Source organism: Nanorana parkeri, unplaced genomic scaffold, assembly GCF_000935625.1.
Source record: "Nanorana parkeri isolate BGI_ZX_2015 unplaced genomic scaffold, ASM93562v1 scaffold87, whole genome shotgun sequence".
Taxonomy (NCBI): Eukaryota; Metazoa; Chordata; class Amphibia; order Anura; family Dicroglossidae; genus Nanorana; species Nanorana parkeri.
In genome coordinates this window covers 2019524-2046140 of record NW_017306355.1, presented here as the reverse complement: position 1 = coordinate 2046140, position 26617 = coordinate 2019524, and the positions used below count along the sequence as shown (strand labels likewise).

Below are 26617 nucleotides of genomic sequence, written 5' to 3'. Positions count from 1 at the left end.
ATAGTCTGGACAACCAGAGCAGTACTTACACTAAATGATATTGTGCAGAATGGAGCTCTGCGTACATTTGAGGAGCTCAAGTCGGCCTATGCACTGCCGAACAGTCACCTGTTTTGATATCTCCAGCTTCGTTGCGCTTTCTCTGCCCAGTTCCCGGGAGGCCGCCTCTCTCTATCAGTTGCTCTCCCTCAGGGGGGCAAGACCCCTTCTGCAGTGCCGGAGGGCCTGGGAGGTGGACTGCCCGGAGCTGGGGGAAGGTGACCTGGGCGAAGTCTGGGATACTCCCCTGACTATCCTGATATCTGCTAGAGACAGATTGATTCAATATAAAATTGTGCACAGAGCATACTTTACACCTGCTAGACTTGCTGTCATGCGGCCTACAATGTCGGCTAAATGCTGGAGATGCCATCATGAACCTGCTGGCCTACTACACGTACTATGGTCTTGTCCCAGACTTTTGGACTACTGGCGGGAGGTGATTAGGGTGGTGGAGGAGGTATCGGGAGTGCCTATCCCTATGGCGCCTGGGGTGTGCATCTTGGGTCTTGTTGACGACCTGGCTCCTACTGTGGCGCCCCGTACCCTCCTTACTTACTTGCTATTTTATGCTAGGAAACGTATTGTTCTACAGTGGAGGAAACTGGTGGCACCTACATTGGGGGCTTGGACATCTTTGGTCAATGCTTCATTACCCTTTCATAAAGCGACCTATGCTAGTAGAGGTTGTTCTTTAGAATTTGAGAAAATATGGTCATCATGGCTCCAGTCGGCTAGCACGGTGGTTGGCTAACTATATACGCCTTGGGCAACTGAGCAACTGCCCTCTGATTATTTGAGCATCACTGACATCTAGTAACATTACTAAAGGAGGCCAAATAGGGTCGGAAACTGTACTCTGGCCCTAAAGGTGTCTGTTTAGATTTATTTTTATTTAACTGGATGTATGTTCCTATATAGTCAGCCTTTTTCTTTCGAGACTGGGTCTGTTCTGCCCCGATTTTTTGTACGTAAGTATTTTTAACTGTATGTACAATTATGACACTATGTTAGTGTCTTGTTTTGCATTACTGTAAAATGAATTTTAAAAAAAGTTAAAAAAAATAAATAAAAGTGGAACGCAGGGACTGGCAGCAAAAAGGTTAATGCAAACAAAAAAGAAAATGCAGAGAAAAGCATATTTTTTCTTTTTAAGGCAAATAATAACAAAATGCATTGCAAAAAAACACTAATCGTTCTTTTTAATGAAAACAATGACGAAAACATGCATAATGAATATGACAATAATAAAACGTAACAAATGGGTAATAATGTGATTAAAGCAGACTTGTAGCTCCCCAGTGTCTTAGTAATTAGCTTAGGTGCACATTTTCAGCAGTTAATGGTCATTCTAAATGACTGTATAATGATGGAAAGTATGAAAGTGTGTTAAGATGTATTGTGTCCTTGTGTGATGTCTAAAATGCCATGCGGCACTGCAGGTGTTAACTGTAGTAAAGCCTATTGTGTTGGTTGGCTTGAAAAGGCCATGTGACAGCGAAGAACCTGCCTGTGCTGTCTGCCAGCTGGATTCATAGAAATCTGCAAGAAGAATGCAGAAGAGAGCCAGCTGGGAACCTTAGGAAGAGCTCACTGACAGGTAAGGATGATACAGCCACCTGTCACCATAATCTACCCAATGTAAATGCTAAAGGACCCTGCTATTGCACACACAACCCAAGTGGCATATGACCAGGGAATAGACTTCTTTGTTTGAGTGTTTGCTGACTTGTGGATTGCTTTTCATTCATTGCCAACAAATTGAAGACTCCAAGATACATATATATCGAAACCCACAGCTGGTGCATGCAGACAAGGTGAGCTGCAATCATTCGCATGGATACACTGCAACATCTTTCTGGCGAGAATGATCTATGTATCAATTATGATGATTTTTCTGCACAGCTTTGGCTGGGTCTGTGAAAGTCTTTCCATCTCAGTAAATTAACAAGCAAGCATGTCATCTCAATTTATAACAAGCAGCCCCTCAGTTAATGCAACCACTGACTCCCCTGCTGTTATTTGCTTTTGCTGGACGATGAAGAAGAATGCATCAATTAGTATTCTGTAGCTTCCTTCTAGTTCTGGTTGTTGGATTGGGATTGTATTCTTTTCTGTATCCACAATGTAATCCATAGCGTATAACAGAAATTGTGTGTTTCATGCCTGTAACATTTTTATTCACTGAAACCCATGCTATGATTTGTTTTACAGGTAAGCCCCCATTCACACCTGAGCATTTTATTGCATGTTTCCTGAAGTGCGACAACGCCCAACATGAAGAATCTCATTCTTTTCAATGGTGGGCGTTCACACCTGAGCATTGTGTCACCTGTCATTTGTAGCTTGAAGCTCGAAAAACTACATGAGCTTTTTTTTTGGCAGATCTGAGAAGTCTATAGCCCCATAGACTTCAATGGGAATGCTGAAATGTGTGTCTACTCCTCCTGGTAACTAGCTATTAATTGGCTAAAACAAAAACGATCAAGCCTTGAAATGCTGGAAAAATGCATGAAAAATTGTACAAAAACAAAACAATTGCCTGAAATACATTTAGCTCAGGTGTGAATGTAGGCCAGAGTATTTTTTTTTTACCTGTGTGATATACTTTTTTCAATAAACAATAATTTTTAAAATTAAACTGCAGTATAAACATAAACATTTTAATAGTTTTATTTTTAATGGCAGAGCTTTATGGATCTCTTCTTTGGATCTTTATTTATCTAGAGCGTGCAGGCCTGTTAATATATTAGCTGATCTCCTATAACAGACAGCCAGAATAATGTGGTTTGGTGTGTCTCCTTTGCTTGAATCTCATTGGGTGTCAGAAATGAGGCATGATGGGTCTGTACCATTCTCCTACAAGTGTTGAGGAGGTGGGAGTGGCCACACACATTTCCTGTTTGAATTCCTGCATTTGTGTATTTGTTGAAGTAGGGACACAGTTGAGTGCACTAATATGGCAATCGGCTTATGTACAGGTGAAACTCGAATAATTAGAATATCGTGCAAAAGTAATTGCAGTAAGTGCTGCAAAAGGGGCCCAAAACAAGTACATATGCATGCTTGTACTTTTCAGAGGTCCGATATTGTTCTATGTACAATCCTTGTTTTATTGATTGCATGTAATAATCTACTTTTTTGAGGTTGTGGATTTGGGGTTCTTGGGGTTTTCATGAGCTGTAAGCCATAAACATCACAATTATGACAAATCACGGCTTGAATTATCTTGCTTTGCATGTAATGAGTCTATCTCATATATTAGTTTCACCTTTTAAGTTGCATTAGTGAAATTAATGAACTTTGCACGATATTCTAATTATTCGAGTTTCACCTGTATAAGGGTCCCTTTCATACGGCATCTGCACCGTCATGTAAGATAGACAACAGAATAAAAACTGATCAGTTTACTTCTGATTGACCATCCTTCTTCCATTCAGTTCAGTTCTGTTTTCATTTGAATAAATCCATTTTGTTTACCATTAACATACATGTTTACATGTTTTTGTTTAAACTCCCATAAATATTCTACATAGTATTCCCTTCTGGGGTTACAGCCTGGAACACCTCCTGCTAAAGCTTCTCCTTCCTCACTATATTACTTGCAGGAGATGTCCCAAAGCCCTAGCCTCTCATGGAGGTGTTGAATAAGAGCATCACGGGAGAAATCATGCACCATCTTTACACCTTTCCTGAATGATAAGATGGATGCCAAGTACCAGGCACATGCCCTCTCTTTCTGGGTCACATATCTAAAGTGCCATATATGTGAAGAATGGCCTCCACAACTGGACACAGATAGGAATATTGGTGATGGCAGAGTTTGATGTGAAGTAGATGTAAACCCAATCACTAAAATCTAAGTTGATCATTAAAATATGAATGTTTACAATTACTTTTACAATAATACATATTGATACTGACATGAAGGTCATTGTTGGCCATTTGCTGTGTATGGGGTGAGAATGCTCTGAACATGGAGTTGATTTACAAGAAGAGTAAGGTTACCAGATTTTTAAGATGAAATCAGGGGACACCCTATTGGCCATGCCCACTTTTACCCACACCCACAAAATCACACCCATTTTTGGGCAGTACATACACCATGGCGATTGGGAGTGGGAGTGGCTTAAAGGAGTACAGTTAAATAATACCTGATCCTACACTGCTCTGGGTCAATAGTGCATAACGCACAGAGTGCAGGGGTCAGGAGAGTGTAATGCACAGAGTGTAAGGGTCAAGAGTAAAGCTGGGTATAGACAGTTATATTTTCTTTGTTCAACCTGCAGGCTGAATGAAGAAAATAGAACAGATTCCTCTATCAATCCTTACGAGCGTGGATGGATTAATCCCCTGCTGTTTCCAATGTATTGACTGCAGTCAGAATACCCATAAATTCTTGGCCCATTCAGCCAAGAATTTTCCAACCTGCTCCTTCGATCAGTTGATCAAGGGATGCTGGGTGGAAGTTTGCTGACAGGGGCACCCACTGTGCAAAATCCGCACCATGTATACCCTATTTAAGAAATGTATAAAGTGCCTGCCAAGCAAAAATGACCACCTCCTCCCATTACAGCCTCCCCGGTCCCATGACAAAACCACCTGAGCCCATTCAGGGAGGGAGGAATAGGAATAGCTGTTGGGTGTACCTGCAGCTCAAGCAGTGCTTGCTGTTTCCTCCTGGGCATGCCAGTATGCATGCCTCCACTGGCTCTCTTCTCCCTGGCAGGTAGGCATAGAGAATTGCTGTGGCCCCCACAAATCCTCTGTGCTGACCCACAGCAGGAGCAACCTCTGGCACTGGCACCAGCACCATAGCCTCCCACTTGCAGGGCAGGTTTTCAGAAGAAGAGGAGTCAGATACACTCCAGGGATATGCAGTTCTGCAGAAGGCCCAGTCCCACAGTCAATAACATTCCTTGTTCCATCTGCAGTGGGGCCAGCTTGGTGCAGGGTAAGCTCTTTAATTCACTGTTACTGGAGTGGAGGCAGTTCTGCTGTTAGCAGGACGTTCTCTATACATATTGACATTTATGGTTTGGGACACTGCCAGGGACGCTTGTTTCCCAGGGACAGACCCCCTAAAAAAGCTGTTCACTTAGTGATGTGATTGTTCACTTTGGACAGTGTATGTTCACTTAGTGATGTGAATGTTCACATTGGACAGTGTATGTTCACTTAGTAATGTGTATGTTCATTTTAGACAGTGTATGTTCACTTAGTGATGTGTATTTTCACATAGTTTAGTGAATAAGGTGAAGCTGAGGTCACTTTAAATGCCCAATCATATGCAAGGGAAATAATAATAATAATAATAATAATGAAAAAAAAGGGGGTTTGATTGTACATAATTGGATTATTGAAGTTAGCACAGCTTCACCTTTTACTAACTAAATGACCATTTATTTAAAGTAAACAGTCTGTAAATCCATTAGTAAGTCAAACTCTATGTCTGGAAAAGGTAGCACTGGGTTGTCTACTATTTCTCTTGACATCACAAAGCCGGTGGCAACCTGTGCGGTTAGCAGAGCAACCCCAAGGAAGCTACATGTAAATGCTGGAACAGGAGATGCCTAAAGCAAACCTGTGCATGGTTTGCTTTACTGCTCCTCTTTGCCGCAGCAGTGCCATCCCTATAATATCTTTGGGTCACACGGGGGGGCGCAGCAGGCAGAGCAGCATGGCTGCTCTGCTGCACAATGTTTGCAGTGTGCCTGCCACCCCCTTTCCGGCCAGATTGTCTCATGTTGCTAAAAGTCTGGTGGGGGGATGTGAAAGGGCCATACACATATCCGTGCCCAGCTCTTAGCAACCTGGGGCATCCCACCAAGCTTCTAGGAACCAGTGAGGTCAGCAGAGATAATCCATCCACCCCCTCCATTAGCATGCACTACCTAAAAAAACTAGGGACACCACTATGCAGCACTCCTTCTGCAAAGAAAATACCTTGTTATTCTGGGTATAGATAAGCATGTGACTTACTACATGTTACAGTACTGGTGCTTGGGGATTGGCCCAGTACTGTCATTTAGGGGCAATGAGACTCTTTAGACCTGTGTAAACTCTGATCAGGTTGACTTTGAACTTCCTCAGGCCTTTCTTTGCTGCTAGCAAGGGGACACAGCAGTAGAGGTGTGAAGAAAAGGGAAGTGTATGCATGCTAAGGAGTGGGGCATTAAACTGAATTTGCTGCTTTGCACTGCACAGGTTAACTTTAAGTCGGGACTACAGAGGAATTGGCACTTATGTTGTAGGGATTAGTACAGTGGGAGGGTATGAGTAGTTTACCAAAAGACAACTGGGCAGAGCTGACACCACTTAGTCCACAAAAAATGCTGTGTATTGATTGCATTTCAAGCATGTCAACAGGCAATTTCTGTACTCGCAGGTGTATGTACTGCTGATGGGTTTTCTGTTTTGTTTTGTTTTTATTTTAATTTTTCTCTTACACAAATTTGAAAAATGCAGAGTTAATCTATCCAAGCATTACCACATTGGACCTTGTGTGTAAAGTGCCAGCAAATAGTGGGCTTAGATGTTGTCCACAGCAACTGATCAAATTCTAACCCGCATTAAAAGACAGCTGAGTAACACAGATTAGGCGGTTACACATAAGAACCCTTTGATTTTCCCAGCCAAATGTAAGACTGAAAAGGCAGACAAGGTTAAAGCTAAGATGTTGATCAATGCTGAGGAATTTCCCACATGATTCTGTGAAGACATCTGAAATTCATGCCCACAGCCTTGTCTAGGCTGAGAAAAACACAGACATGGAAGACAAGTAAGCATGCCCAGTTTGATGTGATGAATAATGGAAGAGCTGAAAGCGTGCCAGTGATTTGGATTAGAGGTTAGAAAAGGAGGATGTTTTGGGTAGACACAGTATTCCCGCCATCAGTAATAATTCTAACATTATGGATAGATTATTTTGAACACACCTGTAATTAATGTTACCTGTAAGAAGCAATAATCACAGTTATCAGGAGCAGTGGGGAGTGCCATCAACTACGTCCTTTACTTGTCATAGTAATGCAATATTGTGTCATTGACATCTCTAATAAGGAGCAAATGACAGTGCTTACTTGTTGATGTGCTGAATCTTCCTCTAGGTACATAAGACATATCTTAATGCATTCAGGAGGATCACAGGAAATGCTCACTAGACACTTGCACATTAATAGTCCATGTGCCTAAATTAAAACCTATCTATGGGCAAGCCAAATACTTTCCCTTGCAGTAGGGCAACTCCCGCACTACAAGGGTTACCTGCTTGTTTATACCTAGGGATTTGGAGAAAAGCACTTTTACTTACCTGATTCCCAATCACGCTGGCTCCAAGACTGGCACCTGCAGTCTCTTCCCCTGCTGATACTATCACATCTAATGTAGGGCCCATGAACCTGCATTAGATGTGAGGATGCTGAGGGCCATTCCACCAGCCGGAGCAGTAGGGGTTTGGCATGACCAGCTGGGGAGCAGGGATTAGGTAAGTAAATCTGCATTAAAGAACCCCATAGACATAAGCTAGCAGTTAACCCTTGCAGCATGGAGGTAGCCCCACTGCAAGGGGGGGTGGGTTGTTTGTCTAGAGATAGGCTTTAAAAATCCAGGTGAAATACAAAACAGTAAGATAATAAGCTATGTATGCTTTTGGAAGTACTAATTGTAAGCCTCTGGTGCCACCCTCACAGAGTGTGTGCCTATGCAGGGGCAGAACCCTAGGATGCATGATCCTGGGCTACAAGCCAACATGCAGACACACAGCACGCCTGTGTTCCACCAGAGTACCTACTCTGTGGCCCCAATGTACACCTATGCTATACAGAAGCAGCACAAGGAATCATGGGATGTGTAGTTCTGGCAGAACTGACTACGTCACTGCCAGGGGACATGCAGCTTGTACATGGGTGCACATACTGGAAGTTGCCACTGGGACTTGCAAAGCCATGCACGGTGCATAGATTTAATAGTGCAGGGCTGGCAACGGCCCCACTAACATCGGCGTCCTTAGGTGGAGGACGGTCCCACCAGCTGCCCTGGACTCTCCCACACCATTGGATCCTTCTTGACCACCTATTACCTTAAAATTCATTTCTTGGGCTTTTTAGGCCCATTCTGGTGTGCAAATTCTACCTCCTCCACTCTGGGTACACATGCCCATGGTCCGTTCGTTGCCCATGCCGAGCACTTGTTGACCTCACACTGCAGGGACTACCTCCCTCTCCTCCTGATGAAGTGCCCCTTGGCGCGAAACGCGTTGAGTCCACTAGCAATGCTTCTCTAGCACTGCAAGCCAATGATCACCCCTATAGGCATTGTTCCTTGCATTCGAGGTTTATCAAATTAACCAATATTATGTATTTTTTGTTGTTGCTGCTATGATGTTGTACCTTATATACTCAGGTCTTGGAAATATCAGGGGTCTAAACAGACCCCTGATATTTCCCTTTTGAAACAGAAAAAGAGAGATTGAGGAGAGATTGAGAGTCCTTAATCTTTTTCTGCATCCCCTGTTATGAATAACTGAGTGTTCCTGTTCATTCATAAATTGTGGATATAGCATGAGTTACTATGTCCACAATCATGAACAAACAGTAAATGATGTAGCACTTCCTATTCATTCATAATTAGGGACACAGTAAGCATACTATGTGCTCAGTTATACAAACACTCAATGTTGTTTGTATACTACTCTCCATCCTGACTCCTCCGCCTATCACAGGAGGTTAAGTGAGTGGTGTGGGGAGGAGAGCTTGGCCTCCTGTGACACCTCTGACAGCACTCTCCTCCCTGCCCTGCTCAGCATTCTGAAAGTTTATCTCCTTCCTGCTGGGTGCTGCTTTGTGTCCCCACCGATCCCCGCAGCCTCTGCTGACACAGGCGGGTATCATGGGGGACACAGAACAGCACCCAGATGGGAGGAGAGAAACTAGGATTGCACCGCATTTTTGCCCCAAAAAAATGTTCTTTCTGCATTTTGCCCAATGTACCACTTTTGGCCGAAATGTTTTGGTGGTTGAAATTTCGGCGCTTCCCTACACAATTCTGTATGTGAATTCATGTTACTGTTTACAGCCTTTATAGTTTACAGTACACCATCATGAACCAGTTGTTCCATCAATTTACTGATCGATTGCTACTAATTCATTCCCAGCCATTTTAGTAAATGAAGGTGCTCACAATCTCATTGAGTTCTTTAAAACCGAACAGAACAGAACATGTTGTAAAAATGACCTGGACTATAACTGACAAATGTTTAATTAGCAATTGATTACATATAATTTGCTTCTCTGAACAGTGTAATTGAAATAAGCCTTGTCTTCGTTTTATTTATTGAAAGGAAAAGGTCCTTGTCTGGACATCGAAAGTCACCGTGGTCACAAAATTGGCTCTGTTGTGAGGCTGCCAGCTCGGAAATGGACCCAAAGGTGAGACAGGTCTTCGCTATTATTCCAGTAACACTGACACATGGCAACTAATGTCCTCTTCACATTTATTATACATTGGCAGAATGTTAAAAAGACTTAATTTAGAAATTATAATCTGCTAGTAGGATCATCAGCTTCTACATAATTCTTAGACTAATACGTTTTTAATGAAGGAACTCAATTCCAGCTGATTCTAATGGTAATTTGCTTTAAATATTTAATGCCTGTAGATTCTGTGTTTTATGTACATCTGTCAGTTCTATAACCAGGGTAGGTGAGGGGGGAAGGGTGTATGTGCACATAAATAGAGCTTCTGACCCCATCTTGTATTAACTAAATATGTCTCTCATGTGACATATATTATTCAGTGGTATTGTCTACCACATAAACTACTGTATTACCACTGGAAACCTTATTTAAAGGACCATTGTACTAAATATTAAAATATTAATATTTTTTAAATATTAAAATATAAATATGTAAATATGAATTCAGTTTTTATCTAACATGCCTTATTATTATACTTTGCTCCACATTCACATACAAGCTAACCTATCCAGCAAACGTGACCATGACAGGGATTAGCATAAGGAGTGCTCAAAGTATACTTTTAAACTTTAAGTATATATTGTATGTAGGGTTGCCAACTTTTCTTCACGCCATACCCAACACTGTTTGCGGCACACAGCAATTTTTTATGGAGAGTATACAGGAGAGAGAGTGAGGAGAGTTAGCCAGGAGAGGTAGTCAATCTGATTGAATGTCTTTAGCAATGCTGAAGAAATCCAGCTGCTGTCAAGTGCTAACTTCACCGGTCTGCATTAAGAAGGTCACTTCTATTTTCTCAGCGGTGCCCCTTCAAATCTGTCATGGAGGAGAGACTTGAATTAAGTGATTTTAAGCCTCACCTCCATGGTGGATCAGGAGAGACGCTGCTACACCAAAAGGAAAGCGCACAAAAGCGGGTCTAATGACACGGATCCGACACTGAGGTGTGGCTTGAAATCGCTTTGTTCAAGCCTCTCCTCTGTGGCTCAGCTGGGTCTCTCTGAATGTCGCAGCATTACATTATACAGCAATGCAGAATGCCACCAGCTATAGATGACTACAAATCTCAGCAATACATTATACAGCAATGCAGAATGGCACTGGCTATAGAGGTCCACAAATCCCAGCAACACATTATACAGTAATGCAGAATAATACCATTATCTATAGAGGACTACAGATACCAGCAATACGTTATACAGCAATGCAGAATGGCACTGGCTATAGAGGACTATAAATCCCAGCAACACATAAAGCATTGCAGAATACCTTCAGCTTTAGAGGACTGTAAATCTCAGCAATACATTATGCAGCAATGCAGAATACCACCAGCTATAGAGGAGTACAATGCAGAATGGCACCGGCTATAGAGGACAATAGAGGACTATAAATCCCAGCAACACGTTATACAGTATTGCAGAATGCCATCAGCTTTAGAGGACTGTAAATCTCAGCAATACATTATGCAGCAATGCAGAATACCACCAGCTATAGAGGAGTATAAATCTCAGCAATACATTATACAGCAATGCAGAATGGCACAGGCTATAGAGGTCCATAAATCCTAGCAACACATTATACAGTAATGCAGAATAATACCATTATATATAGAGGACTACAAATACCAGCAATACTTTATACAGCAATGCAGAATGGCACCGGCCATAGAGGATTATAAATCCCAGCAACACATTATACAGCATTGCAGAATACCACCAGCTACCTCGGTATCCGGGTCGGTGACCGGCCACAATCAGGCAGCGGCAGCCCTCTATTTAGGCATATTATAGGGCCGCTTCTGAACATGTGTGTCATGTATTGCATAAAAAGGTACATGTACCTTTTTTCTGCGATTGCCGTGGGGATGTACCCGATTAAAAGTTACTTAAATACATGGCAAGATAAATGACTGGCTGTGCCAAACAGACAGCCAGGCCTCACTAACATTGCTCATACCTCATACAGGCTGCAAGTAAATTTCAGCTGTGGTTGTGACTTCACATTGATACAGAGCCGTTTCTTTTTAAACAGATTTTTTTATGCAAATCTAAGTAACATGAACATGTCCAGCCTTCATAGTTGGATTATGTGTCATATTTGGAAAATAAAACAGTATATGGTAGTGATATAAGTCATGGGTGTGTCATCTAAACCCTTGGTTCTCAACTGGTGGGTCGTGACCCAAAAGTGGGTCGTGACCCCATGTTCATTGGGTCGCGACCCCATGTTCAGTGGGTCGCCGCATGGCTTCTACTTTTCTAGGTGAAAAGCTCATCAGCCTCCCTAGCGCAGCACTGTCAGTTCTTGCGCCAAAAAGCCATTCAAAATATGCTGGCCGGTGCCGAATGTCAGCTTAAGGTGGGATGGGCTGTGGCTATGGCCGTGAGGGATCTACATCTATACGTACAGCTCCCTTACGTGTCCTATAGAGGTGCCTGGACCAGAGTGATGTCACATTCTGGCTACCTACAGGGCACCTACAGTGATCTGTACAAGCAATGAACATATGGATGGAGCTCTGTCACAGTACAGCAGCCCACACTGGACCCCAGGATGATGATCAACTCCAGTTCTCATATGGTAGGGAGACTGGGTGGATCTTTTGAATGGCACCCCAAACACACCTCCCACCCACAGTTTGATCGCCCGGACCGGAATGTGCAATGCCGTGCGCTCCATTGCAGTGCAACTTAAGTCGCGAATTAATGATCAAGAACAAATGTGGGTCCCGAGGTTACACAGGTTGAGAACCACTGATCTAAACCTTGTCACACTCTGCAGGAATAGTGTCAAGTGTGATCTACAGCAGTGTTGTGGCTGCAATCATTTTAAAGTGGCACTATCAGCTTCAGTCTTTTCAGGTTAATATTTCTGTAGCATTATACATACCTGGCTGCCACTATACATATGGTATTGTACTACATAGGAACATAAATAGGAACCCTATTACCTCCTTCATTGATTGTGCACAGTATTCCTATACAAGGCTTTATATAGTACAGTACAACATGGATACTTGTTTGCTGACATGAGAAAACAGCTGCCATACATTTGTACACTGTCTTCCTGTTCTGGCAGACATTTCAATGGTATTTTTTCTGTATTTCTATTTTAATTTTAATTGGTGATTAGCAAATGTCAGGCCTCATCACTCACATGTAAATTGTGTATGTAGAACCAAAATTATCCACATAGAAAGCTATGGCATGTACCATGACTTTCATGGAAAAACTTTGCTTAAATTATGCAAAGTTTAAATTAGACGGGCACTTTGAGGAACACATCTATGACGTAAATGGACAACCCCTGTACCTCTGCTTTTGACCATATTTGTGCAAACCCTATCATCTTGAAACTATTGTATAGATTCATGGAACAGCAGAAACACATGCATGCCCTTTCAAGGAAGAAAGACACATGTATTCAGACTCATCAAGGAAAATCAAGATCATGTTACCTGATTTATTTAGAAGTCCTTGTGTACTTGCATTTCCATATAAGAACATCCATTATTTACTTAAACTATTACTAAAATGTGGAGGATTGCTTAATCATAAGGCCCCATTTGCAGAGATGCATCAAGCCTGTGTTCCCTTTCTCCACTGAGTACACCTAAACATTAAGGGCACAAAAAGCGTATATTGGGAAACCTTCCGTTTTGTTTTATTTATAAGTTCATAATTTTTTAAGTGATGTTTTATTTTCTTTTTTTTAACTAATCATAGATTATCTACATTTTACAAATATGTGTATAATACAGGATGCACCCATTACACTGGTCTTGCAATGCAGTATGGGTTTTGTAAAGATAAAGCAAAGCAGTAGTTTTTTCCTTTAAGTTTGTCTCTTTAATTGAGCTTGAGCTATTGGTCTCTTTATACAGTTTTTTTTTTTTGCAACAAAGCAGGTAAGAATAGCTTTGTAAACAAAGAATGCATAGACCTTCACTTGCTACCTGTAAATAATAACTATGCAATATTCATGAGCAATATTTATATGTTTGCTTGGCATAAAAGATAAGCAATTTTAGTCTTAAAGGCTACGTCTACCTTTTCTGACCATGTTTCATTGTATACCCACATTCAGGAGAAACCCCTCAACCCCCTTTTTCCCTTTAACTTACCTGAATCACAGTGTTCTTCTCCCTGCAGGCTATGTTTGAAATTGGCTCTGCCCATACAGCCGCGTCATTTATTTCCCGTTCCTTTGATAGGATCTATGAATAGCGAAACTACACGTCCTTTCAGCCACCACTACTTGTAGTTCTTAATGGGATAAAAGTGTGCTGATGTCACCAAACTTGTCGTTCATTCATTCTTCCTCCTGTCTATGTTACTGATAGTCTGTACCTCGGCATGGACAGTGATGGGAAGGGAAATGTGCAGGAGCCAGAACACTGATCACAGTTGCAATGCTTTACTGGCTCCAGAGCAAAAAAAATAAATAAATGCACATTTTTACTTTCTTTTAAATGTGTGCAATTTATATTATTTTTTACCTTTTAAACATAATAAATAAGTATTAGAATGCTATACATTGCATTTAAGCCAAATAGATAGGTGAAGCTGAATTGACCGTGGACCGCAGTGTACGTCTCCCCAAGGCCTCCCCATGTAGTCTTTCAACTTGTGAGAGGGCTAAATGCATTTGCAAATCCTGATGTTCTGTGCACAGATCTGTGCAGAGAGCAGAGCTGTGGGAGGGAGCCAACAGGCCCCACCCATTACAGGCTGCCTGCAGAAAACTACAGGAAGAGGCGGAGACAAGACAAATCACTCTGTTCAAGGAGAAAGAACAGCAGTGACTGGTCTTTATTACAAGATGCTCCTGCACAGAGGCAAAGTTTCACACTGGATTACTGTGCAGCTCTAAAAGAAATACACAAAGCTCAAGATTCAAGTAATAATACATATGCCTCTTGCATTTAGGCAATACTTGCTTATCCGGGAAATTCAACTCTAAAAATTAAGACAATCCCTTTATTAGCTTTTTGATTTGAAAAAAGAGAACTGGAACGAGGCAAACTTGGCAGGTACTGGGTCTGCACAGCTGCCCTCTTGCACCCAGCGCTTCACTATTGCTCTGTGAACTGTGTGATACATTAAAAACGGAGAAAGGGAAATGAAAGCAATGGTGGAGCTTTTTTTAATCAAACAAAAGGTCAAACCCAATTGATTGGCTGCTAATAGTATTTGTCCTGCAGAGAACCATGTCATTCCTCTGAATTGTGTGATTCTCCACAGATTGGGTAGTTGTGCTTTCAAACACTCAAATCAAAAGTCAGTGAATCCCCATGTTCTGATCATCATTTCCGACAATTGTTTTATAGTGCAGGCTATACAGCACCATATGTATGGCCGCCATTAGAAATCATGGGGCTAAGTACAGTCCACCTGACAGGGCCCCCCTCCCCTGGAGTTATCGCTCAATTTACTGCAACACTTAGCAACAAACTTTACATGTGTTGGTGCGATGCAGTGCCATTCATTCTGAATGAAATCTTGAGATGGGCATGCGTTGTGGTTGCCTGCTAAAAAATAGCAGGTGCATTGCATGGCAGCGTGTGTTAATTGCATGGAACCGTGTGATTAACTTATTGCATTGGTGTGAATGGGCTCTCGGAGTCCGCACAGCATCCGCAATCTGTGCCCCAAGGTCAGAGCTCCCATTTATGCAGCTCTCCTACCCGTTATCCTGATCTGCTCCTCCCCGCTATCACCGATAACTCCACCTACATCTCCACCCCATTCTCCTTCTGCGCTGGCTCACTAAGGTGAATACTACAGTGTGCAGGTCCAGCTAACTTACTGCCTAAGCCTCCAGTGACAGCCTACCTTCCTGCTGCATCACTGGAGGCTCAGGCAGCAAGTTTGGTGGACCTGTACACAGCAGCACATACCTAAGATACCATGACAGCTGTGGGGGAGGAGCCTCAGCTCCATTGTCTGCTTTCAAGCTAAGGTCGGGCATCCCTGCTGAACCAATGGGGTCTAGGCCCAGTACGGGAGAGCTGGCTGTACCCCTCATCAGCGACCCTGACCATATGTTGAAAATTTGGTTTTGTTGCTGCCTGCGCCCCCATTGGAATATGTCCCCTTTGTTCTGTTTGTCACACACATGCACAATCACATATAGACACACAAAGGTTGAACTTGATGGACCTGTGTCTTTATTCAACCTCAAATACTATGTAACTATGTAACTATGTAATACATATCAATTGAATTAAGATTCATTATATCAGGGCTTTACTTTGTGTTAATCAAGCCTACAACACCCACAACCACACAGGTGTCTCTGCCACTGACAACCATCTCTGGGTTTTTTCCAGTAACTTCCAGGTCCAAAAGGAGCATCAAGTAGCTACACCACAGCTTCAGCTACTGATTGAACCATTTAACTAATAATCTTAAAATAACTGTTGTTTGTCATTATAATGAACTTTTTTTGCTGGGAGTTTACTCTCTATGTGTAAACAGCCACACATTAATTATTCAGTAATGCTTCAGAATAGATTAACAAGAGATATGTATCTACCGGTTATATTTGGGAAAACTAGACAGGAAATGTTATTTTAATGAGACAGAACATTTTAACAGCAAGACTCCATTAATTTGTAGGCATTGCTGGAAACACTGAAGACTCCAAGTCCAAATAAATGAAATACAAACATCTAGGGAGACTTGGCAGTGTTTTCCTTTCTGGGTGACTGCTGAATCACTGCTGGAAGGGACCTTAGATCATTTGGCATAAAAATCACCCAGGCTGTGAAGTGTATTCAACAAGCACACTGAAATACTTAGTAATCGTACTGTGTGTAAGAAATCATGTACACTATTGGCAGTTCATTTTACAAATTTACTGCTATCAGCATGCTGCTACCTAATATTGATGGAGGCTTAATTGTGTGTAATTCTCTGTGCAGGCATCATCTCCGCATAAACAAGGCGTCAAAGGTCGTTCAAAATCCACAGAAGAGATACAGCAGGCTAAAAAGGTAATGGTATAATGATAACCCATTTACCAAAAACTGCCAAGATCAGTAGCCATATGCAAAGTGTAGTAACGAATATCAACTAGAAAGATTTCCATTACTGTAGTTTAACCAATCAAAGATGTTCTGTTTGGTTGTAATAGACTATTGCACATGCCTTACTAAATGTGGATGCAAGCACAGTTTAATTTATTTTTTCCTTTATAGGCTTTTCATACACCTCAGAAGTCTCTGCCGAGTACCAGAGAGGAGAGCAATGTGCAGGTAACATCAAATATAGCTACATTATCATGTGAAATAGGGCATACCTTAAAAAAAGGGCTAATGCAGCCTTTTATAATGAAGAAAAAAACTTTTTAGCTGTACTGTAGTATTGATCACTGATGCATCGATACTGTTTTTTCAGTATGGTGTACGAGTACCGATATTTATCTTTCGGTACTCGCCGATACCTAGTACCGATATCGGTACTTCCGCTAGCATGGAGCCAGCTTTCCAGGCACTCAGGAAGCTGCTAAGCCGGCTCCATGTTCCCTCGTGGCACTGCAGGTCAGAGGAAAACTTCCTCTGACCGGAACTTCTGGTATCGGGGGTAAGTATCGGAGCATTTGTGCGAGTACGAGTACTCGCCCAAATACTCAGTATCGGCACAGATATCAGTGCATCAGTATTGGTGCATTCCTAGTAGTAGGGTGATCTACTAAAGGTGTTACCATCAGTGAATCTTAGTTAACTTATATTTCTGTTTAGAGCTGGTCAAAGAGATGTATGTATGTCATACTGCCAAAGGATGCTTTTTAATTACAGACAACCATACCAATGTATCATTACAGCTCTATAGCAATGCTCTGGTCTGGTGTTAAACTAATACCCAACATGTGTAGTGCGTTCGTCGTTTTCATACATAGGCGCCCCCGACGCGTGTTAATTTTTAAAATTATTTTTAGATTTATTTTATTAAATTTTAATTTTAAAAACTGTTTTTTTTTTAAACTTTACTTTGATTGCTATCACATAGGGGAACTTACAAGCCCCTCATGTAATAGCAGATGGTGGTGACAGGTATTCTTTAAGGTGATACTGGGGGTCCAAAAGATCCCCAGTGTCACCTTTACACAAATAAGCTATTGAAATGCAGATCGCACTTCAATAGCTTATAGCTGCGCTTCAGGAGCATAGAACTGACAGCCCAGGGACCGGAAGTGATGCAATCTGCATCGCTCACAGTCCCATTGAACGGGGAGGGGATCGGCGAATCTCCTCCCCAGCTCCCCGCCGATAAGAGAGAAGTTGGTCCCAGGCCTGCAGGAGGGGCAACGGAGCACGGGAAGCACGGCCGGGGTGTCAGGCGGGGGGTGACCCCTTCACCGGGCCATAGAAGTGATCTGGCGACAGCTGAGTCGCCAGAATCGCTTCTATTGTAAAGCCGACAGTCAGCTTTACAAGTTTAAACAGAGTCTGTTTAAACAGCCCCGATGCTAGCCACGTACATTGTACGCCATCAGTCGTGAAGGGGTTAATGTCACTTTAAGTGCTTGTTTTTGCCTAATGCCGGCTTGCTCTTAGACCGGTCCTTGGAATCCCTCTCCCCCTGAGGTCCCTGAGTCCTCACGTTCTATATACAGTGTATAGGACGTGAGGACACCAAGGGATATACCATCGCTGCAGTGGAGGATGAGACATGCTTGAGGGGGTGCTGTCACAGCCAGTCAGCTCACAGGAGCTGGTGAGTATATCTTTGTTATTTTTGACCCTAGGCAAAAACTAGCACTTAACCCTTGCAGCATGGGGGTAGCCCCACTACAAGGGTGAACAACATTTTTAGCCAGAGTTGTTCTTTAAAGAATCTAGAGTGTAAAGAAGTTTTTATTAGGGTTATAGAGTCATTGTGTGAAAGAGCACTAATAATTTTGTTATAATATCAAATATCATTATGGTTATTAATAATATCGCTACTACTCCTTTACCTTTTATCCAATGCACTGCTCCCTAATAGTACTGATTATGCTGGCTAAAGTGTCTGCTGAGGTCTGTTGTCACCCAAAGTTTCAGCAGAGCTGTAGAACTAAATTCCTGTATGGTCCTATGTATAGAAGTATAATGATAAGGTACTTTCCTCCATTAAAAAAATAAGAGCATTATGTATCAACATATTGTACGCAAGCACCAATCCGCATTAAACCAGCCTTGAAAGTTGGAACTTGCTTGGTGACTGTATCCCTTTTGAGGGGATTTCCTATCTCTTCCTGTTCTGTATGACACTCGTCAAAGAAACAGAAGGTAAAGAGAAATCTCCAAAATGGGTACGCAGATAGCAGTACAGAGGTAGCGCAGAGATTCTAAACCTTCCCCATTCTATTTAAAACTAATAGAAAGTAGTTTTGGCTTGTCATTATATGGCCATGGGAAAATAATTCAAGTTTTTAGCAAGAATACATTGATGCATAAGGTCAGGGGCTGAGGCGGGGCCTCTGCATCATCTCCCTGCCCAGCTCTGGCCAATGTCCTGCCCACTGACATCACTGATAGCCAGTGATTGCCAGGAGATGGGAGGGATGCTGCCCAGAGTGTCCCAGGTTGCTAAGAGTTGGCCAGAGATGTTTACGGCTCTTAGCAACCTCCGGACTCTCTTGCCGTAAAGGGGGCGGAAGGCACTCTGCAAATATTGTGCAGTAGAGTGGCCTTGCCGCTCTGCCTGCTGCCCCCACCCCCTTCCCACATGACCCAAAGAGATACCGCCCTGAACTAACAGCCTCAGGCTGCCTCATCGTAGATACAGCCCTGCTTAAGGACATAAGTAAAGCAACCTTAACTTGTAGGAGGATGATTGAGCAGCACAACATTTCCACATGCATCAATGAGCCTTGGCTGGCCATGACCCAGTCGCCAGTTCACCAGTTTTCCTTTCTTTGACCACTTTTTGTAGGCCCTGACCACTGCAGACCAGGAACATCCCACAGTGGCTGCAGTTTTGGAGTTGCTCTAACTAGCCATTACAATTTGGCTCGTGTCAAAGTTGCTCAAATCCTTACGCTTCACCATTTTTTTTTTCTGCTCCCAAAACACCAACTTCAGGGGCAAAATGTTCACTTGCTGCCTATAATATTCCACCCACTTCCAGGTGCCATTGTAACAAGATAATCATGTTACTCATCACCTCTCAGTGGTCATAATGTTATGGCTGATCTGTGTATATGTCAATGTGACTGTAAATAGACAAAACACGGCATAGCATAGCTAGGTTATTCATGAGATGTGCTGGCAATACATAAGTATTTTGTATTGCTCTGCAGTGATTATGCACTGACTGTGCAGACATGGGGGTTGATTTACAGTAGAGGTTGTTCCTTCCCAAAAAGTATGATTACTTTGCAAAATGAAGGTACTTTAAAGGAGAACTATGGGGTACACCTTTTTTTGCATTTTTAGTTTCCTTAGGATACAGGAATACATTTTCCTGTAATCAAAAATGGACCATGAGCTTACAATTCAGTGTAATATACTGTGGGAGAGGCTAAGCTCTGTGGTGAGAAGCTATCCCGACAATATTGTCCTCTCCCATTGAGTGACAGTAGCTTGTAGGAGCTGCTGCACATTCATGAGAACCTGTGCAGACGCAGCTCAGGGCCCATCCTATCAGAGTTTATTCATGTCAGGTCACCGGTTAACGAACACTTGCACATCCATCCTGCAGTTTCTCTTTCAGTCCCCCTCTCCTCCAAACTGTTGTCTCCAGACAATTAACATACCACATCGGCACTAAGACTATCAGTTCACTAAGCCCACCTCCGCTCTGCTGTCTTGGGACATACACAGGGAGAAGAAGAAATAAAGACAACAGAGTGAAGGAGAGGGGTGTGGGGGGGTGTGGGGGGCAAGGACAAAGCTGAACTGACGGATCTTCGTGCCGATGTGGTATGTGCATTGTCTGGAGAGAGGCAAATAAAAGACAAACTGCAGGATGGATGTGCAAGTATTAACTCTGATAGGATGTGCCCTGAGGTGCTTCGCTCTACAGGTTCTCATGAACAAGCAGCAGCTCATACAATCTGCTGTCACTCAATGGTAGAGGAGGATCCAGATAGTATTGCTGGGATAGCTTCTCAGCACAGAGCTTAGTGCCGCCCGATGACAGCCGGGTGATCGTGTCAGAGAGAGGGAGCCATGGTTTCGTTTAGCGGGTGTCGTGACGGCGACCCCCCTCAGTCCTGCGCCGGGGGCAAGTGCCCCCCCCGGTTGTTACGCCACTGGCCAGGACCCTCTGGGGGTGGGTTTGGACCCCCTATCCCCCCCTTATCTACGCCCCTGAGCTTATGGTGCATTTTTTATTACAGCAGTACATTGTAAAATATATTCCTGTATCATAAGGAAACTACAAAATGCAAAAATAGTGTACCCCATAGTTCTCCTTTAATTATGTGAATGTGGGTTCACTTTGAAAACCCATTTATATGCTAGCATAAATTCAGTTTTTTTGTTTTCTCTGTCTCATGATTGGATACTCAAGAGATCACGTTACCCAAATTTGACCTAGGATGTGAGGGCTGCCTGGGGCATTACAAAGAAAACTGAACATCATGTTACTGCCAGTAATGCATTCCTCTGTGTAATAAAAGGTTCTAGATTGCTACCTTGATTGCCATTACCTTTTAGTTCTCTTTGTTGTTGCTTTGGTCGAAAAATATACTGTGAAGGGAATTTATCAAAACTGAAGCAGACAAAATCTGGAGCAGTTGTGCATGGAAACCATTTAGCTTCTCTCTTTCATTTTCAAATCTTAATTGAACAAACTGAAGAGAGAAGCTGATTGGTTGCCATGCAGAGCTGCTCCAGATTTTGTCCTCTCCAGTTTCGATAAATTCCCCTCTCTGTATTTAAAGTCCACCCTTGATGTTTACGTATCATGAGTCAAACTGATATGGCACTGGTGCCATTATACCTTACATGTCTAGTCCTTGGTTCTTGATATCCTAATAGGAACTGGGCAAGATGTACCTTTTTAGCCTCTCTGCCTAAAGCCTTGACATGCCTTGTGTGGCTACAACATCTTATTTGGTAGTGTGATACTGATTCTGGCCATACACGGCCAGAGCTTTGGTTGGCTTTGTTGGAATCACCTGGCTCGACTAAAAAATTGATGGACAGGAAAAATACAGTACGATACCTGGCAGGGGAGATTTCTCCATCCTTGCATGGATGGGGGAATGCATTTGATTCCTCTCTTTCAGTCCAAGGGCTGAATGAGAGAAATATATGCAGGTATGGCTAACTCACATCTTGCCAGGGATTGGTGCAGGAGGGGAGCAGCACAGGACAGTTGGCCAAGGGGGGCAAGGAGCATAAATCTGACCCTATGTTTCTATGTAAATACACACTATATTGCCAAAAGTATTGGGACACCCCTCCAAATAATTGGATTCAGGTATTCCGTGAAATTTCCTTGCCACTAAATATTCCACGGTCAGCTGTTAGTGGTATTATAACAAAGTGGAAGCAACTGGGAACAACAGCAACTCAGCCATGAAATGGTAGGCCACGTAAAATGACAGCGCGGGTTCAGCCCATGCTGAAGCGCACAGTGCGCAGAAGTCGCCAACTGTCTGCAGAGTCAATAGCTACAGACCTCCAAACTTCATGTGGCCAGTTTGGGGATGGCCCCTTCATTCCAACATGACTGCGCACCAGTGCACAAAGCAAGGTCCATAAAGACATGGATGAGCGAGTTTGGGGTGGAGGAACTTGACTGGCCTGCACAGAGTCCTGACCTCAATCCGATAGAACACCTTTGGGATGAATTAGAGCAAAGACTGCGAGCCAGGCCTTCTCGTCCAACATCAGTACCTGACCTCACAAATGCGCTTCTGGAAGAATGGTCAAACATTCCCATAGACACACACCTAAACTTTGTGGACGCCTTCCCAGAAGAGTTGAAGCTGTTATAGCTGCAAAGGGTGGGCCAAATCAATACTGAACCCTACGGACTAAGACCGGGGTGCCATTAAAGTTCATATGCGTGTAAAGGCAGGCGTCCCAATACTTTTGGCAATATAGTGTATTATACTTAATGCACCATTTAGTACCAGAGGTCCATATTACATTTTCTAATGGAATCTGTTTACAACTGCAGTTTCCTATATTATCTGTCTTCTCTCTATTTTGTTAGCTATTTTTAGCATCCATGACAGTGGAAAAACAGTCGTTGGAAACACTTAGAAACCACAGAAAATTCTTACTGCTTGTGTTTTTTAAAGAGCACCTGACATGATAGAATAGAATTATGAAGACTGTCATAGCTGATCTCTTTTTGAATTGCTAGTTAACTGACTGTCTTTGCTTTCATATTTTCTGGGTCACACACTGACAGCTCTGATCTGTATACATCTTCTGGGGAAATGGTTTAAAGTATTGCAGCTATTTTGTCAGCATGACAACAAGGCAAATACGTTTTCAAAATAAGTTCAGCAATGGGTTAATGTTGGGAATAATGTTATACTGTCATCTTATTGGCAGCTGATGCAACAAATTCATCATTGTTCTGTGTGTTCTGTTCCTGTAGGATTCTGCTGCTACAGACGAAAATTCTCCAAAGGCGAGAACAAGTGAAGGTCAAACACAGATCTGATATGAAGGAGCGTGTGTCAGGAAATCAGCAATGAGGCTTTCCAGCCTGTTATCGCTCAGTCTGTTTGATCATTGCTGTAACCTAGTGTGTGTGTGCCTCTTGTAGACATGGGTGTATGTAATGTATGTGTCTGCTAAGTGTACCTATCACATTATTTCTGTTCTTCAATTACCAAAAGGCTTCTACAAAGTGTTCTAATTAGATGTCTTGATATTTGCTACTAACTTGAAAAATAAAATATGTCCACATCAATTAATGTCTATTTGGGATCCTTTAAACTGTAATCAGTGTTAATTTCATAAGTGTTGTTATTTAACGTTGGTATTCTATTTTATATTGAACATGTTAATTGTTGAACTACAATAAAGAATCCTGAGAATTTATTTTATTTACTTTGCAGACCTTTTATAATTTGCTAACGCTCCTGTTAACAAATTAGAAACCAATGTTCTTTTATTAGTAACTTCATCTATACACATATGATGTGTGTGATATATGCATATGAACATGAAAGTGTGATAAATTATTGCTAGGATATATCTGCAATAAAATTGCAATTATTTGCAATAAAAGAGAAAAGTATTCTTGGATTAGTATTAAACCCCAGACCCTGGTCTTTGGGGCTGGCAGTTGTTGCTATCTCTTCTATGCTTGATACTAGGTCCCGTTGGAATTATTAAAATAAAAGATTGACATTCTTATTACCATGTCACCATGCACTGCTGAAACTACTACTACTACTACTACTTTACTATTGGGTAAATAAAATCACAACTTGACATTTTATGGCCACCAAACAAACCATGACTAAAGCTTCATAAGTCTAATAGCCAAAGTTAAACATAAAAAGGACTGGTACTTCATTAATGAGAAAATGGCAGCTTAGGTTGAATGCATTTAAAAATGTCTGGACTCCATGGACAAACCACTATTACCCAAATGACCTTGACAACACCCTACTGATACTCTAATCACCCCTACCTAGGGTACATCCATTCAGTCTATTCCTAGATACACTGCAGTCCTATGGGGTGCTTCTCTCCCCCACTTCCTGACTACTACTCTTCCTACTAATGCTTTAGCCTTACTTTCCCACTCTTCTTTTTCTCTATCTTCTATTTTACTTAGATAGTCACATTAAGATTGCTTAACACCGTTCAAAAGTTTGGGATTGAAAGCTAAAAGTAGGATTTTCCTCACCAATGTATTTACACCCCTGTTTACAGTGTAGATGCATGGGGAGCCTGGTGTTCCCCAACTAATTATGTATACATAATAACACTCTTTTTTGACAATTCTGTATGCTTTTTGTCCACTGTGAAAACAAGCATGGTTTGTTCCTTAGTAAATACTGCATCCTGAATTTGTAATGCTTCCTGTATAATATCCCTCAAATGAACACAATTGAAACCGAAAATCACAACTTGAGTGTTACAGATACATTTTTCAAGACCACCAAAAATACATTTCTCCATGCTTGGTTAAAGTGGGGTAGGGTTGACTACCTGCTGCATTTTTGCTTCTAATATCCCAGTGGTGTTGCTTTCACGCCATACAGCCAGGGCAGGCTTTTCAGCCAAGTTACCAGTTAAAGTGGATTCTCCATATATATCTTAAATATGTATAAAATGCCCTAGAATTATACTATATACTCTAAAGAAATGTGTAGGCAGGGTCTATATAGGCCACCTTCTATACAGCTGTAACATTACCTAACTGGTAAAGAAGCACTTTTTACTCTCTAGCAGCAAGCAAGAATAATAAAGATAGATTGCTCTATACTGAACAGCTTTTATTTGCTCTTAGACATTTCAGTCCTTACTTGTAAAGAACCATGTACTAATTCTTTTTACAGACATATCAATAAAGAGTCCCTTCATTGTGCTTGGCTAAATTCTGCTTACAGACATAGTGAAAAATCAGCAGAGGCTCCTAGGCCATGCTGTGTGGGTACTTAGCATTTGAGTTCTGAAAAATCATGTAAAAAAAAAATACGGATAGCACTGAAAAACATTGAGTGTTCTTCAGTTCCAATTTGTTTTATATTTTATTTGATCTTATCTTTTATATTATCTTTTTAGAATTTACAGTCTCTGGTATCCTTGAGAACTATTTCCAGAGATGCATCTATAGCAACTGGAACTGGAAATCTGGGACCTTTAACAATCTTATAGATTGTACCTAGCTGTACAACATGGCCTTAAGAGGGTTTATTTTTCTGTAATACAGGCAAAACCTATCATAAACATCTTCCTTCCAGCCCTCATTTATGTTTTTCTTGGTGCGGTTTCATAAAAGTAATATTATGAAATACTCTAATATGGATTGCCTTTTATCATACTAATTAAATTATGTTTTGAATCAGTTTACATTTTTAACAAACTTTTAGATTGATCAGTATGTTTTCCAGATCAGTCTGGCATCCCTGTGGACAATCATTTAATTTTATAACTTTTACTGCTCCATAGGGATTGTCTGTTATAGTCTAATGTTCTGCCAGAGATTTTGTTCCCTGTCCTAGGGTAAATCCCATAGCTGTTCCACATTCCTATGTTACATAGATCCTAGCTTATTTAACTGTTTTCCATTGCACAAACAATAAAGATCTTTTTTTTCTTCCAAAAACTTCCACTCATGTCAAAAGGACTCACATTGCTATTGTACTAGTTACTTGGTAGCTCTAGTTCAGAGTGTATGATATCTAGTCTCTACACATTGGAAAATAAATCTTGGGGTCTGTATCAGATTTTATAGAAGGGGGGGCGCAATATATTAAACCCAATTCTAACTTCATACTTTTTTTGGTTTTAATCTTTCATCTTTTATCTATAAAAATTTATAAAAATATCTATGTTTTGCACATGTTCATTATTCTCTATAGCAATATTATTTTCCCCACTCTCATAATCAGTGATAGGGTGGAGAGAGGTGACGCAGCAGGAGGTTGTGGTTTGACGTCTGCCTGAGGAACAGCTGCGGCTGCGTCTCCCTTAGTAGAGAATATTTGTTTGCTGCATGTCTATTGTAATCTTGTGCATTGATCATAGCGCACTTTTAAATGTAAGTATTTTTATAATTATAATGAAGTTAACTTTTGCTTACAGAAAGCACTATGGGACTGTTTATTTTATATCTTTGAGTCACCACAATGAATAGGATTCGACTGCTAATGCCCACATATGTGTATTTATCTGGAATACAAGCACTATTAAATCCTATAATAGTTTATGGTCCATCAAACAAGGTGACATCCAGTCCCCTAGGGGATTATTTGGAGGTTGGTACAAAAGTGGCACTTCCCACAGACACATCGGATTGTGACTGATCACCATGGTATTTCACTTTTATGCGGAAATCTCACGGGACTGATGAATTATGCAGAATTGTTAGAATTTTCTCACTGGTGAAACATTAATTGGTTACATTATATTCTCTATGTACTTATCTTATTTAGATTGTTTATTTTATTAGCATGTATACATATAT

At 41.6% G+C, this 26617-nt stretch overlaps 2 long non-coding RNA genes across 2 annotated transcripts; both read left to right on the top strand.

Annotated features, from left to right (window-relative positions):
• Positions 1-1448: 1448 nt before the first annotated feature.
• Positions 1449-23519, top strand: LOC108783758. The gene is made up of 5 exons (XR_001941030.1): positions 1449-1639; positions 9380-9467; positions 16441-16512; positions 16717-16773; positions 23066-23519. It is a non-coding gene; the product is annotated as an uncharacterized LOC108783758 (long non-coding RNA).
• Positions 17356-20622, top strand: LOC108783759. Its single transcript, XR_001941031.1, has 3 exons — positions 17356-17365; positions 18527-18537; positions 20528-20622. It is a non-coding gene; the product is annotated as an uncharacterized LOC108783759 (long non-coding RNA).
• Positions 23520-26617: the final 3098 nt, after the last annotated feature.